Source organism: Symphalangus syndactylus, chromosome 6, assembly GCF_028878055.3.
Source record: "Symphalangus syndactylus isolate Jambi chromosome 6, NHGRI_mSymSyn1-v2.1_pri, whole genome shotgun sequence".
Lineage (NCBI taxonomy): Eukaryota > Metazoa > Chordata > Mammalia > Primates > Hylobatidae > Symphalangus > Symphalangus syndactylus.
Window position 1 is genome coordinate 133,803,697 of NC_072428.2, and position 13,851 is coordinate 133,817,547.

The 13,851-nt window shown below is 35.0% G+C and overlaps 1 protein-coding gene across 6 annotated transcripts in view; it reads right to left on the bottom strand.

The window, feature by feature from the left end:
- The window catches only part of TCAF1 (TRPM8 channel associated factor 1), a 49,710-nt gene extending 36,224 nt beyond the window's left edge, over positions 1–13,486 (bottom strand). For 2 of the 6 annotated variants that reach the window (XM_055284353.2, XM_063642318.1), the window contains exon 1: positions 13,264–13,460. The gene's annotated coding sequence lies outside the window, so the exon portion shown is untranslated. Of the gene's footprint in view, positions 1–13,263 lie in introns of all 6 variants that reach the window. The other 4 variants (XM_055284352.2, XM_055284361.2, XM_055284357.2 and 1 more) reach the window with 4 other exon arrangements.
- Positions 13,487–13,851: the final 365 nt, after the last annotated feature.

Below are 13,851 nucleotides of genomic sequence, written 5' to 3' on the forward strand. Positions count from 1 at the left end.
AATAGATATAATAGAAAGATTGTGGGAGAGTTATTATTGAAAGAAATGATTGAATTTTCCAGAGATCTTGAAAGACACCAATCCTCAGATCCAGGGAGTCTAACAAATCCTAAAATGATAAAAAGAAATACTCATCTAAATATCTGTAGTGAATTAAAGAGAAGAAGACACCAAAGACATCTCAATTGGTTCAGCTTACACAATTCTTACTGAAAAATCAAAGTTGAGCAAACTCTCCACTTGATGGGATGCATCAAGATCAGCTGCAGAGAAGAGAAGAACTTTCAATGGAGATTTTAAACAAGTAAGATCAAGATTCTGAAGCATATCCTCAAAGAACTCTGAAGGATATCCTCAAAGAACTGTAACAGCAGAGGTAACATGGCTTTACCAGTATGATCCTGCAGACAAAGCAGAATCAAAGCAATGGCTACCAAGAGGTAGAAGTGGTCCAGTCAAAGCAAAAGCAGACCAGTCAAAAGCAAAGGCCGTGGCGACAGTTTTTTGAGATGCTCAAGGTGTTTTGCTTGTTGACTTTCTGGAAGACCAAAGAATGATAACATCTGCTTATTACTGTAGTGCTCTGAGAAAGTCAGCCATAGCTTTAGCAGGAAAACACCCAGGAAAGCTTCACCAGACAGTCCTCCTCCATAATGGCAATGACTTTGCCCATTCCTCTCATCAACTAAGGGCAATTTTGAAAGAGTTTCAATGGGGAATCATTAGGCATCCACCTTAGAGTCCTGATTTGGCTCCTTCTGACTTCTTTTTGTTTCCCAATCTTAAAAAATCTGTGAAGGGCACTCATTTTTCTTTTTTTTTTTGAGACGGAGTCTCGCTCTGCTGCCCAGGCTGGAGTGCAGTGGCTGGATCTCGGCTCACTGCAAGCTTCGCCTCCCAGGTTCACGCCATTCTCCTGCCTCAGCTTCCCGAGTAGCTGGGACTACAGGCACCTGCCACCACGCCCGGCTAATTTTTTTTTTTTTTTTTTTTGTATTTTTAGTAGAGATGGGGTTTCACCATGTTAGCCAGGATGGTCTTGATTTCCTGACCTTGTGATCCACCTGCCTGGGCCTCCCAAAGTGCTAGGAGAAGGGCACCCATTTTTCTTTGGTTAATAATGTAAAAATACTGTATCTACATGGCTAAATTCCCAGGACCTTCAGTTTCTTAATGATGGACTAAATTGCTGTTATCACTGCTTACAAAAGTGTTTTGAACTTCAAAGGGCTTATGTTGAGGCAACATTTATTTTTTTTAATTTTTTAATTCCATTTTTTTCCCACAAACTTCTTGAAATTCCGTTGTATCTTTGGAACAATCGTCCCATTGGAAACAAGAATGAAAGCTCAACAAAATATAGGAAACAACTGAAGACTCGGAAAAGTAAACAACATAAACAGGACAAGAGGACTATAATCCTTGATGAACAGAAAACACAGGACATGAGTTGTACATTCGCCATGGCTTTTTACTTTGGGGCATTTTCCATTTTACAGTGCAGGGTTACTGAGGCTGAATAGCGAGTGTCACTCTTAACTGGTTCAAGACTATCAAACCAGGTGGAGCTCAAAGGACAAAGTTTCAGACATGAAGAAACCAGACAAGTTAATCCAAAATTTTATATATGAATTCCCCTAATGTCACTGGCTGATTCCTAAGATATGCATGCAATAGGAGAGATCTCAAGGCAACTTGTAGGAAATAGTGGCCAAAAGGCTAAACAGTTGAGCAGTCATTTCAGTGGTTATACTGTTCTGAGAAAAGCAATGGAGTTTATGCCCCAATAAAAAGAAACATTCTTATAAACACTCCATGATTTCAGTTGACACATAAGAAAATCCCTGACGTATGAAGAAGAAGCATATCTTATGGTTTAAGGACTATGTTCTTGGAGAAAGATCAAACCTTAAATGGGCTAGTCCTAACAAAGCCTAAAACTAATCTTTGATAGCATCAAAGTAATCTGCTGGTACTTTACCTGCTCACTTCCCCAAAAAATCCTCTTGAAAGAAAATAACATCAACCAAAACCTTTATATTTTTTTATCCACAATATTCTGCATTCAATCAAAAATTAAGAAAGAGGTTAAAAAACAGAATAAATTGCCAATAACTCAAGAGAAATAACAGAAAATAAGATACAGGCACAAGTGGTTCAGATACTTGAGTTCTTAGACAGGGAACTTAAAACAACTGTGATTAATATGCTAAGAAATTATATAGAAACAAGGCTGTGAATTTCAGCATAGAAATAAAACTCATAAAAAAGTATAATGGAAAATTAAAAAAGAAAAACAATAATTCAAATTGGTACTTAATAGATTGCTTTAATAGCATATTAGATACAAAAGACCAGAGAATTCCTGAAGTATAGCAAAGGTAAGTAGAAAGTATCCATACATAACATAAAAGGAAAGAAAACATGATACACAAAGAGATCAAAAGATACAGAAAGAGTGTAACAGGATTACCAGACAGGGTGAAAAGTTGTGACATATGAGTAATCAGAGTCCCAGATGGAAAGGAAAGAGATAATAAAACAAGCAAAATATTATTAATTAATGATTTAAAAAACATCAAACCACAAGCTGAAGAAACTTTACGTTCCCCAAGCAGAATAAACAGAAAGAAAACTACATTCAGACACATCACATTCAAACTGCTGAAAACCAAATTCATAGAGAAAATCTGAAAAGCAGCCAGAGATAAAGGATACTTCTCATTTAAATGAACAAAAAATGCAGCTAATTTTTCAAAGGAATGATGAAAATGAGAACACAACAGAATTCCTAAAAGAAGAAAAAGAAAAATCTGCCAACCTAAAATTCTATACATAAGAAAAATATTCCTAAAAAATAAAGGCAATGTAAAGATAATTTTAGACATACTAAAGCTGAAAGAATGTGTTCCCAGCAGAATATAACAACTAAAACTAATTTTTCATGATTAAGGACAATTATTTCTCATAGAAGCACAGTGCTCTAGGAATTAATAGAGAACACTGCAAAGAGTAAATACATAGGCAAATATAAACAAATATTGACTGTTTAAATAAACAAATATAATACCTTATGGAATACAGAAGCATATAAAAATAAGACAATAGTACAGCTGCAAGATAGAGATAAACTTTTAAAATTTTGCATTGAGAATACACAGAAGTAATAATTTAAGGAAGGTCATAATAAATCAATAAGGTAAACTGTAATATCTAAAGTAAGCATTAAAATAATAAAAAATTTATAATTCAAAATATAGAAGAAAATAATACAAAGTGTTGAATTAAAAAGAAATCAAGAAAAGAGAAAATAACAAAGAAGAGATGGAACAAAGAGAAAACTGTGCAAATTGGCAGACTTAAACCCATTTTTTTTTTTTTTTTTTTTTTTTGAGACGGAGTGTCACTCTGTTGCCAGGCTAGAGTGTAGTGGTGTGATCTCGGCTCATTGCAACCTCGGCTCACTGCAACCTCGGCTCACTGCAACCTTACTTAAACCCAATTTTTATAGATTGCATGTTTGTGTCCCTCCAAAATTTGTATGTTGAAATTCTAACCCCCAATGGAATGGTATTAGGAAGTGAGCCTTTGGGAGGTAATTAGATGTAGATGTCGTGAGTGTGAAACACTCATAATGGGATTAGTATCTTTTTAAGAAGAGAAAGAGACTAGAGCTCCCTCTCCTGGCCATGTGAAAATACAGTGAGAAAGGTAGCTGTCTATAAGCTAGGAGGCCAGCCCTCACCAGACATTAAATCTGCTGGTTTACCTTTAAATGTTTGTTGTTTAACTATCAGTCTATCATATTTCTGTCATAGCAGCCCAAAACGACTAAGATACCAACTATGTAAATAATTATACTAAATAGAAATGGATTACAAATCCAATTAGAAAAAGAGTTCATTTAGAAGAGAAATATTGAAAGTAAAAGGATGGAAAAAGGTATACCATACAAACATTAACCAAAAGAAAGCTAATATGGCTGTATGTACAATAGGCAAAGTAAACATTACTGTCAACAAGTGTTACTATAGATATAAAACACATTTCATAATGATAAAAGGATCAATTCAGTACAGCAATACAAAAATTTTAAAGTTGTATCCTTAATAACTTCAAAATGTATAAAGCAAAGTTGACAATAATAAAAGAAGTAATAGACAAGTCCACAAGCATAGTTGAAAACTTAAGTACATCTTTCTCAGTTATCTGATAAAACAAGTGCATAAAAAATCGGTAAGGATATACATGATTTGAATAATATAATTAACAAATTTGACCCTGTTGACACATATGGTATATATACACCTACCAACAACAGAATATATGTGATTTTTAGTGCATTTCAAACATTTTATTAAATAAAACATATATTGGGCATGAAGCAAGTCTCAAGAAACTCAAAAAGATGTAGACTATATTCTCTGATCTTAATGGAATTAAACCAGAAATAAATAACCCTAATTTAATTAGAAAATTCCCACGTTTGGAAATTAAGGAGCACACTTCTGAACACCCCTTAGGTCAGAGAAGAAATCACAATGGAAATTAGAAAATATTTTAACTAAATAATAATTAAAATACAATTTATCCAAATTTGCAGGAGGCAGCAAAAGCAATTACTTAATAAAGGAAAACTATATAGCTCTAAATGCATACATTAGTAAAAGGGAAAGACTGAAAGTAAACTATTTCAAAATATTAGAAAAAGCATAACAAATTTAAAGTAATCAGAGAATATAATAAACATAAAGGCAAGAATCAAATTCAAAGACAATTTAGAAATTCAGTAAAACCAAAAGTTGGTTTTAATGAACCAAACTAAGAATGATCAATAAAGAGAGAGAGAATCCATTATAATTATCAGGGGACGTTGATACAGTCCCAAAAGACATTAAAAATATAACAAAGTGATATTATGAGTAATCATATGCCAATAAATTTAACAAACTCAGATCAATTTGCAAATTCTTTAAACAACATAATTTATCCAAAATGGCAAGAAGCAGCAGAAAATATAAATAATCCTATATATCAAAAAAATGTAGTCCAAAATCAAAAACATTCTGCAAAAAAGTTTAGTCCCAAAAGGATTTTTATGGTGAATTTTTCTAAACACTTGAGAAAAATATAATACTAATATCATAAAACTTCTTCCAGAGAATAGTAAACAAAGAAACTCTTCCCAACTCATTTTTATTACACCCAGCATAACTTTCATAGCAAAATCTCATGAGTACAAGAACAAAAACCTAGAGACGAATATTACTCAATGAACATAGATTCAAAAAGTCTAATGGTGTGAAAGGCCTTTTCAATAAGTATTTCTTGATTGATTAGACGTCTGTATATAAAACAATGAACCCTAACCCATACCTCATATCATATACAAAAAATAACCTGAGATAAATTATAAAACTAAATGTGAATGATAGAACTAGTAAGCATAGGGAACAACTTTTTTGTGACCTAGAGGTAGGCAAAATTCTCTTCAGTACGACTCAAGTCCTAAGCATAAATGTTTGGATTTATTGACAATAAAAATTAGATATTATAAAAATTAAATAAAGAGGTTATTTTTATTAAAAGACATAATTACCAACGGGAAAAAGCAAGCCAAAGGTTGGAAGAGGATATTTGCAAATCGCTGATACAAGAAAAATGTATATGCATATCCAGAATATAATTTAACACACTCACAAAATTAATTAAAAAAAGAAACTACCCCTTTACCCCCAAATAGACAAAATACATGTACAGGTGCATCACAAAATATGGTATTCAAATGGCCAATAAGCATACAAAAAGATGCTTAATATAATTAGTCATCAATGCAATGCAAATTAAAACCATAATAAGATACCTATATCCCTTCCAGGTGGCTAAAATTATAGTGACAATATCAAATGGTGATGAGGATCTGGAGCTGATGAACTTATATGTATTTCTGATGGGAACATAAACTGATACAGCTATGTGGCAAAACTGTTTGACATTATTTAGGCTGACCACATGTATGTTCCTGAAAAGTAAGTTCTTACGTCTACCAAAGATATGTTCAAATGAGATTTATTTGTAATAGTCAAAAACAATGGAAAAAATAAATGTCCATCAATAGTGGAATGGATAAATAATTTGTGATGTACTTATACAATATTATAGAAAAAAAAGTACTGCTATATGCCACTATATGGAAGAATCTCATCGACCTAATGCTGCATAAAACTGTTTGACATTATTTAGGCTGACCAGATGTATGTTCATGAAAAGTAAGTTTTATGTCTACCAAAAGTAAGTTTTTATGTCTATCAAAGATATGTTCAAATGAGATTTATTTGTAATAGTCAAAAACACTGGAAAAAATAAATGTCCATCAATAGTAGAATGGATAAATAATTTGTGATGTACTTATAAAATACTATAGAAAAAAAAGTACTGCTATATGCCACTATATGGAAGAATCTCATCGACCTAACGCTGCATAAAACAAACACAAAAGGATACCTATTTATGACTCAATTTATGTGAAGATCAAGATTGGACCAATATATCATGACAGAGGGCAGAATAGTGGTTATTTTTGAGAGTGAAAATTACCTAGAATAGGTAAAATTACCTAGAATAGGGAAAAACAAAGTCTTCTGAGGTGCTGTAAATATTCTATATCCTGATCAGACCATATACATATATAAAATTTATTGAGCTGTACACGTAATATTTGTGAACCTTATTCTATGTATATTATACCTCAGGGTCTTTTTTGTAAAAAGAAAAATCTGTAAACACATATTGGTAAACACATATTGAATACACTGATGGTATTAAATAAAAATAAACATTTGATACTTCCAGGGTAAGAGACAAGGTACTAAGGATCAATTTAACTTAAGTATGCTAAATTAAATCTGTTCTAAAGCTAGTTAAACATCTTAAAAAATAGGAATTATATGGGTTAAACATATTATAAAATTAAAACATCGGAACTAAAACATGTAACTTCCAAATAAAAGAAAGAAAAAATGGGCAAAGAAGGAAAAAAATGGGTGGGCAGTGGGGGAAAGAAACATAAAACGCAGGAAAAATAAAAAGCAAATAATAAGATGGTAGAAATAAATCTAATTTTGTATTACTAATCACAATAAATATACATGGATTATTCAATGACAAGTTATAAATTGTCAAACAATATTTTAAAAATCCAGACTTTAAAAAAACCAAGTAAGTTTACTACATATGTACTTAAAACATAGATTCAGAAGATTTAGAGTCAAATGATAAAAGAGAGATAAATGAGGCAAAAACCAAAGAAACCTTGATTTGATCTTTGAAAAAAAAATACAATTTTTAAAAACAAAAAACATTAATAGGTATCATAATGTAAGGTCCCTACATTATGATAAAATGTTCAATTTACAACAATTCACTGATAACATAGCCTCAAAATATATGAATCAAAAATATATAGATTTATGAGAAATTATCAAATCCACCATCACAGTGAGAATATTTAACATACCTATTTCTGTAATTGACAACTCAAATAAAAAATTATAGATATGTAAGATTGGGTTGTATAATTAAAACAGTTGATACACAGAACATCATGCAATTACAGACTATACATTCTTTTTATGCACACAAAGAAAACTTACTGGGTTTTAAAGCTAGATTCAGTGAATTAAAAGAATTGGTACCATGCAATCTCTGACTACAATATAAATTAGGCAACTACAACTACAAGATAACAAAAGAAACTTCATATGGCCAAATGGAATTTAAAAGGTACATTTCTAAAAAAATTCATGTCTCAAAGAACAGACTATAAGGAAAAATATAAATAATTAAAGCTACATGGTCAAAAATAATCATATCAAAACTTGTAAAATGTAGCTAAAAAGTAGCAATAGAAATGTATAGCTTTAAAAGCTTACATAGGAAGAAAAGCTCAAAATGAGCTAAGCATATAATTTAAAAGCTTAGAAAATAAATCAGAAAAATTTAAAGAACGAAGGAAGTAATAAAATAAGTAAAAATTAGAAAAAGACAAAGTTTTTATGTTGGTGTTTGAAAAACTAATAAAGTAGACCATGTTCTGGAAAAATTAAAACAAAAAGAAAATGTACACATATTAATAATGAAAAAGTGGCCATATCAATAGATAATGGAAAGATTTATAAACAGAATGAGAGGATATTATAAACAATTTTATTTTATTAATCTTGAATATATATATAATATATATATTCATATATATACACTTGATCCTTGAATAATGCAGGTTTGAACTGCTTTGGTCTGGATTTTCTTCTGTCTCTGCCACCCCAAAGATAGCAAAACGAACCCCTTCCTTCCTTCTCATCTGCAGCCTACTCAGTGTGAAGATGACAAGGAAGACCTTCATGATGATTGACTTTTACTTAATGAATGGTAAATATTTTTTCCCTTTCTTATGATTTTCTTAATAACATTCTCTTTTCTCTAGTTAAGAATATAATACATATAACATACAAAATATGTGTTAATCAACTGCTTATGTTACTGATAAGACTTCCACTCATTAGTAGGCTATTAGTATTGAGTTTCATAGGACTCAAATGTTATATACAAATTTTCAATTCTGAGGGGGGTCAGTATTCCAACTGCTGCATTGTTCAATGGTCAAATGTATTTATACATATTGAATAAACATACACATGTATGTATACTAATACATTCATGTATATGTGAAATTGTTAAATATCTTGGAAAATACAATTTACCACAACTGATTCCATAGGAAAACGTAAATGGTTCTATAATCATTAAAATCTTCTGACAAAATACACTACAAACACAGATGATTTTACAGGTGATTCAAGGAAATATTCAAGGACCAGATAATCCCAATCTTGCACAAATTCTTCCAAAGAATAGCATAAGGGAGAATACTATTCATATTATTTTACAATAATACCAACATCAGAAAAGCATAGTACAGAAAAGTATAATTACACGCTAATCTTAAATCACACATATAAATAAAAATATCCAATGTTTACCTTTTGTATCTATACCCACATACAGAAGTTACTACATATTTACCAGGAAAGGTTTATTCTACGAATACAAAATTGGTTTAACATCAGAAATTAAATACTATACTTTAATATGTTGTTAATATAGTTAAAGGAAAAAAGTATATATATTCTCAACAGCTACTGGAAAAGCATTTGAAAAAACATCCATTTATAATAAAAGGGCTTACCAACAGAAGAATGGAATTTTCTTATCATGGGGAAGACGTTTACAATATAGCAAATGTCATTTTTAAGTTGACATAATGAAATATTTCTCATATTATCTTAAGGACAAAACAAGATGCCCTTTATTACTTTTATTCAACAGTGTACTGGAGCTCCTAGTCATTGTCATAGGACAGAAAAAAGAAATTAAAGGTATGAGGATTGGAAAGGAATAAAGAAAATTATCATTATTTTCGGATGATATGATTGCCTATGTACCAAATCTGAAAGAAGATACAGGTAAATTTAGAATTATTAATTTTCTCAAGTTTGATTGATATATAATTAATATATAAAGGGTAACTGAATTTCTGTATGCCAGCAACAATAAGCTACAAAATTTCACTTTTACAAAAGAAAATACAATAGCAGTAAAAATATAACACGCCTAGAAATTTCACAAAAACCGAGCCAAAAGAAAACAATAAAAAATAGTACAAAACATTGAAGATGACCTAAATAGTGTCATATACCATGTTCATTGAGGAAAAGGGCCAATGTCTTAGAAATAATTTCTGCCCAAAATGATTTATAGAGTGCAATGGTTTGAATGTGTCCCTAAAACAGCAGGTGTTGGAAACTTAATTCCCAATGCAATCATGTTGATAGGTGGGCTTAAAGAGAGGCCATCAGGCCATGACGGCAGAGTGAATGAATTAATGCCGTCACTGCGGGAGTGAGTTCATTATAAAAGGCGGCATTCACCCTCCTTTTATTCTCTCTCTTTCACCCTTTCTCTGCCTTTATGCCATGGAATGACACAGTAAGAAGGCTCTTGCCAGATGCCAGCCACTCAATCTTGGACTTCCCAGCCTCCAGAACTGTGAGCTGACAAATTTGTGTTCGTTATACATTACTCAGTCTCAGGTATTCTGCTACAGTAGCGCAAAACAGACTAAGACAAACACACAGAGTTGATCCAATATCAATCAGAATTCCAACAGGTTTATTTGCTTGTTTGTTTCTTGTTTTGGAGAACTTGATAAGTTTATTTAAATATTTATATGGAAGGTCAAAGGTCCAAGTAAAGCTAAAACACTCTTAAAGAAGAAGAAACAGGTGATAGGACTTTTCCTACAAAATTTCAAGGCTTTTAATAAAACTACAGTGGTTAAAAATTATTTAGTATTGAGGCAGAGTTAGACAAATAGAAAATAAGAATGGGGGCTTAAAACAAATTCATGCTTATATGGAAATCCTGATTCATGCAAATCACTGGTGCTGGGGCAACTGATTATTCATATGGAATAAACAACATAAAAATCAGTTTCCATGTGGATTAAGACTAATTGCCAAAGGCAAAACCATAACACTTTTAGAAAACAATACACTAAAATTAATCTATGATCTTGAGAAAACAATTATCAAACAAGACAAGCTATAAAAGAAAGTACTACTAACTTGAAATTAAATTCAAAACTTAGATTCATTGACAGAGACACAGAAAGAAACAGACATAAAGACATACAGAGAAAAAAAACCTTGGCCGGGCGCGGTGGCTCACGCTTGTAATCCCAGCACTTTGGAAGGCCAAGGCGGGCGGATCACGAGGTCAGGAGATCGAGACCACGGTGAAACCCTGTCTCTACTAAAAATACAAAAAAATTAGCCGGGCGTGATGGCGGGCGCCTGTAGTCTCAGCTACTGGGAGAGGCTGAGGCAGGAGAATGGCGTGAACCCGGGAGGCGGAGCTTGCAGTGAGCCGAGATTGCGCCACTGCACTCCAGCCTGGGTGACAGAGCGAGACTCCGTCCCCCGCCAAAAAAAGAAAAAAAACCTCAAAAGCAAATTGGAAAGATGTCTGTGGCATATATAGCTAACAATTATTGCTTAACAAAATGAGTCAATAAAAAGGTAAACAACCAATACAAAAATGAATAAGAGACAGGAATCAGAATTTCACAAAGAGAAAGCACTGATCAACATATAAAAAGTCAATCTCATTAGTTATGGAAAATGCTTAAATGCTATTTCACACCTGCCAGACTGACAAAAAATGTAATTTTACAAAATTAAGCTATGGCGAGTATGTAGAGCAACAAGAATGCTCATCCACTGCTGGAGGGAGGTGCAAACTGGTTTAACACTTTGGAAACAATTTAGAAATGACCCAATAAAATTGAATATACATAAATCTTATAACTCAGCAATTCTACTCCCAGCTATATACTCTAGGGAAGCTCCCACACAAATGTACTTGAATCTGAGGACATGGGCAGGCTTTAAAGTGGCCCCGATAATCCCTGCCTCCAGGTGTTCATGTCCTTGTGTCACCCCCTTCCCTTCAGTGTGAGTTGGGCCTAGGGACTTACTTCTAATAAATATAAAATGGCAAAAATAAGGGGATGTCGCTTCTGAGGTTACAAAAAGAATCTGACTTGAAGTCTTTCTCTTTTTCTCTGTGGGAGCCTTCACTCTCTGGGGAGTAAGCTGCCATGTTGCAACCATTCTTTACACAGAGGCCCATGTGGCAAAGAACTGATGTGTCCAGCCAGGGTCAGTGAGGCCAATCGGCCTGCCAGCAGTCATGTGAGTAAGCCCGGGGGAGGTCCTCGACCCTACGCCTAGCCTTGAGATGACTGAGGCCCAGTCAATACCTTGATTGTTGATACAGCTTGTGAGAGACCCTGAGTCAGAGACTCCCAGCTAAGCCCCTCCTGGATTCCTTATCACAGAAACTGTAAGATAGTAGGTAACAGGACTTGTTTTGTTTGTTCGCTTTGGTTTGAAGCTGCTAGGTGTTGGGGTAATTTGTTACATAGCTTATAGATAAATCATACACCTCCAAAACTAGAAACAATCCAATGTCCAACAGCAGTAGAATGGATAAATTATGTACATTTTTACACCTTAAATGACGAAAATGGAAGGAAGCATGAAAGATGAATCTATAAAACTTAAGAATACGTACAGAATAATGTCATTGATAGAAAAGTACAAAATTGAGAAAGCCAACACATGTTTTAGGAATACACACACAAATATGGTAAAACTAAAAAGAAAAGCAAGGGAATCATTAAATTAAGACAAAAATCACGAAAGATGTCACATCTCAGAGAATGGAGGAGAATGGGCATCAGTTTGGACTCACGGGCCTCTAAGGTACTGTGACGCCCTATTTCTTGACCCAAGGAGATGGTCAGGCATTCGTTTCGTTATTTTTTAGACCATCCTGAGATGTTTCATGTACTTTTTATTCAACATTTTAAAAACAAAGTATTGAAACCAATTCATCAACAAATCACTAGTTTGGAGGATGAAAGTGATGGACCGATGGTTGGCTGGTGAGCTAGACAGACACATTCTGTCCTTTACGTCTAGTTCGAGCTGTACTTCTTCTAAATTTCCATGATTATCCAATTGGCAAACATCTTTTTCTCCTGTACTTAAGGCCTTCTTCCGTTGCAGGTTGGGCCAAACTAGCGGCCAGCTCTCAGCTGTTTACCAGGGAACTGTACCTTCCAGCACTTGCTGCTTCAGGCCAAATGCATCCCACACTAACATTCAGCCTGAATCCCCGCGCCGCTCTCACCGACACCCCTCCCCAGGTCCCTTCCCCCACCACAAAACCACGCCGCGCCCGTGGGCACCTAGAGCACTGGGGTGGATGAAAACTTCCACCTGGGCTTAACGGAGACAAGCTAGCCTAGAAGAATGCAAGCCCCCAACAGGAGAGATCAAATCGCCTCGAGAGTTCCTGTTAGCTCAGATCTTAATGGCTCCTTGCGGAGCAAAAAGCAAATCCTACGACAATTGGGGGGTCATCGCCTCCTGCCCAGCAGAGGGCATAACAATGCGGCGAGAATGAAATAGGGACCAAGCTGCAGAGAAAAATCATCAACGGGGTAGAGACGAAGGAAGGGATCCTCGGTGGAACGGCTCTATCACCTGGGGGCGCGCGCAGAGGCCGCAATCCACGCCCGGCCCTCCCCAGACGCTAAGCATCGCACCCCGCGCACCGCTCCCCGCCCCGGACACTAACCCGGGACCCAGGCCTCGGTCACCGCGGGCCTCTCCTGGTCCAGAGTCTACGCTGAACCCCACTCACTGTTTGCCCCGCTGTTCCCTGCAGCGCGGGTTCGGGGCAGTAGCAACCTGCTAGGAGCGGGAGGCGGTTGTTCCCAGGAGGAAGCAGCTTCTCCGCCCAGGAGGCACAGGGCGGCGGGCTCCAAACTGCAGGACTTGGAAAGTCGTAGGCGGAGACTGCGGGCCTTCCAGGGAGCTGATTGGTCGACGCTGATGGGGGCGGGACTTGGCCGGCGCCGTCCCTCCCCTAGACCTCAGAGGCCCTGCCCCCAGATATGGCTCCAAATCCCGGATGCAGGCCTAGGCGCCCGCCCAGGAATACAGGGAGCAGTTTAAGAACAAAACAAAACAGAACAAAACAAAACAACACAAAACAAAAGTGAGACTACTTCTGAACAAGTGAGGGCCTTGATAAATAGCTAGAGATGTTTATATAAAATAATACACGACTTTTAAAGGGCGAATGAAATCTATCGGTTCTAGATATATTTTTTAATTAAAAAAGCAAGTTGTATTAAAACGGAGAGTAGGATCTCTTTCTTTC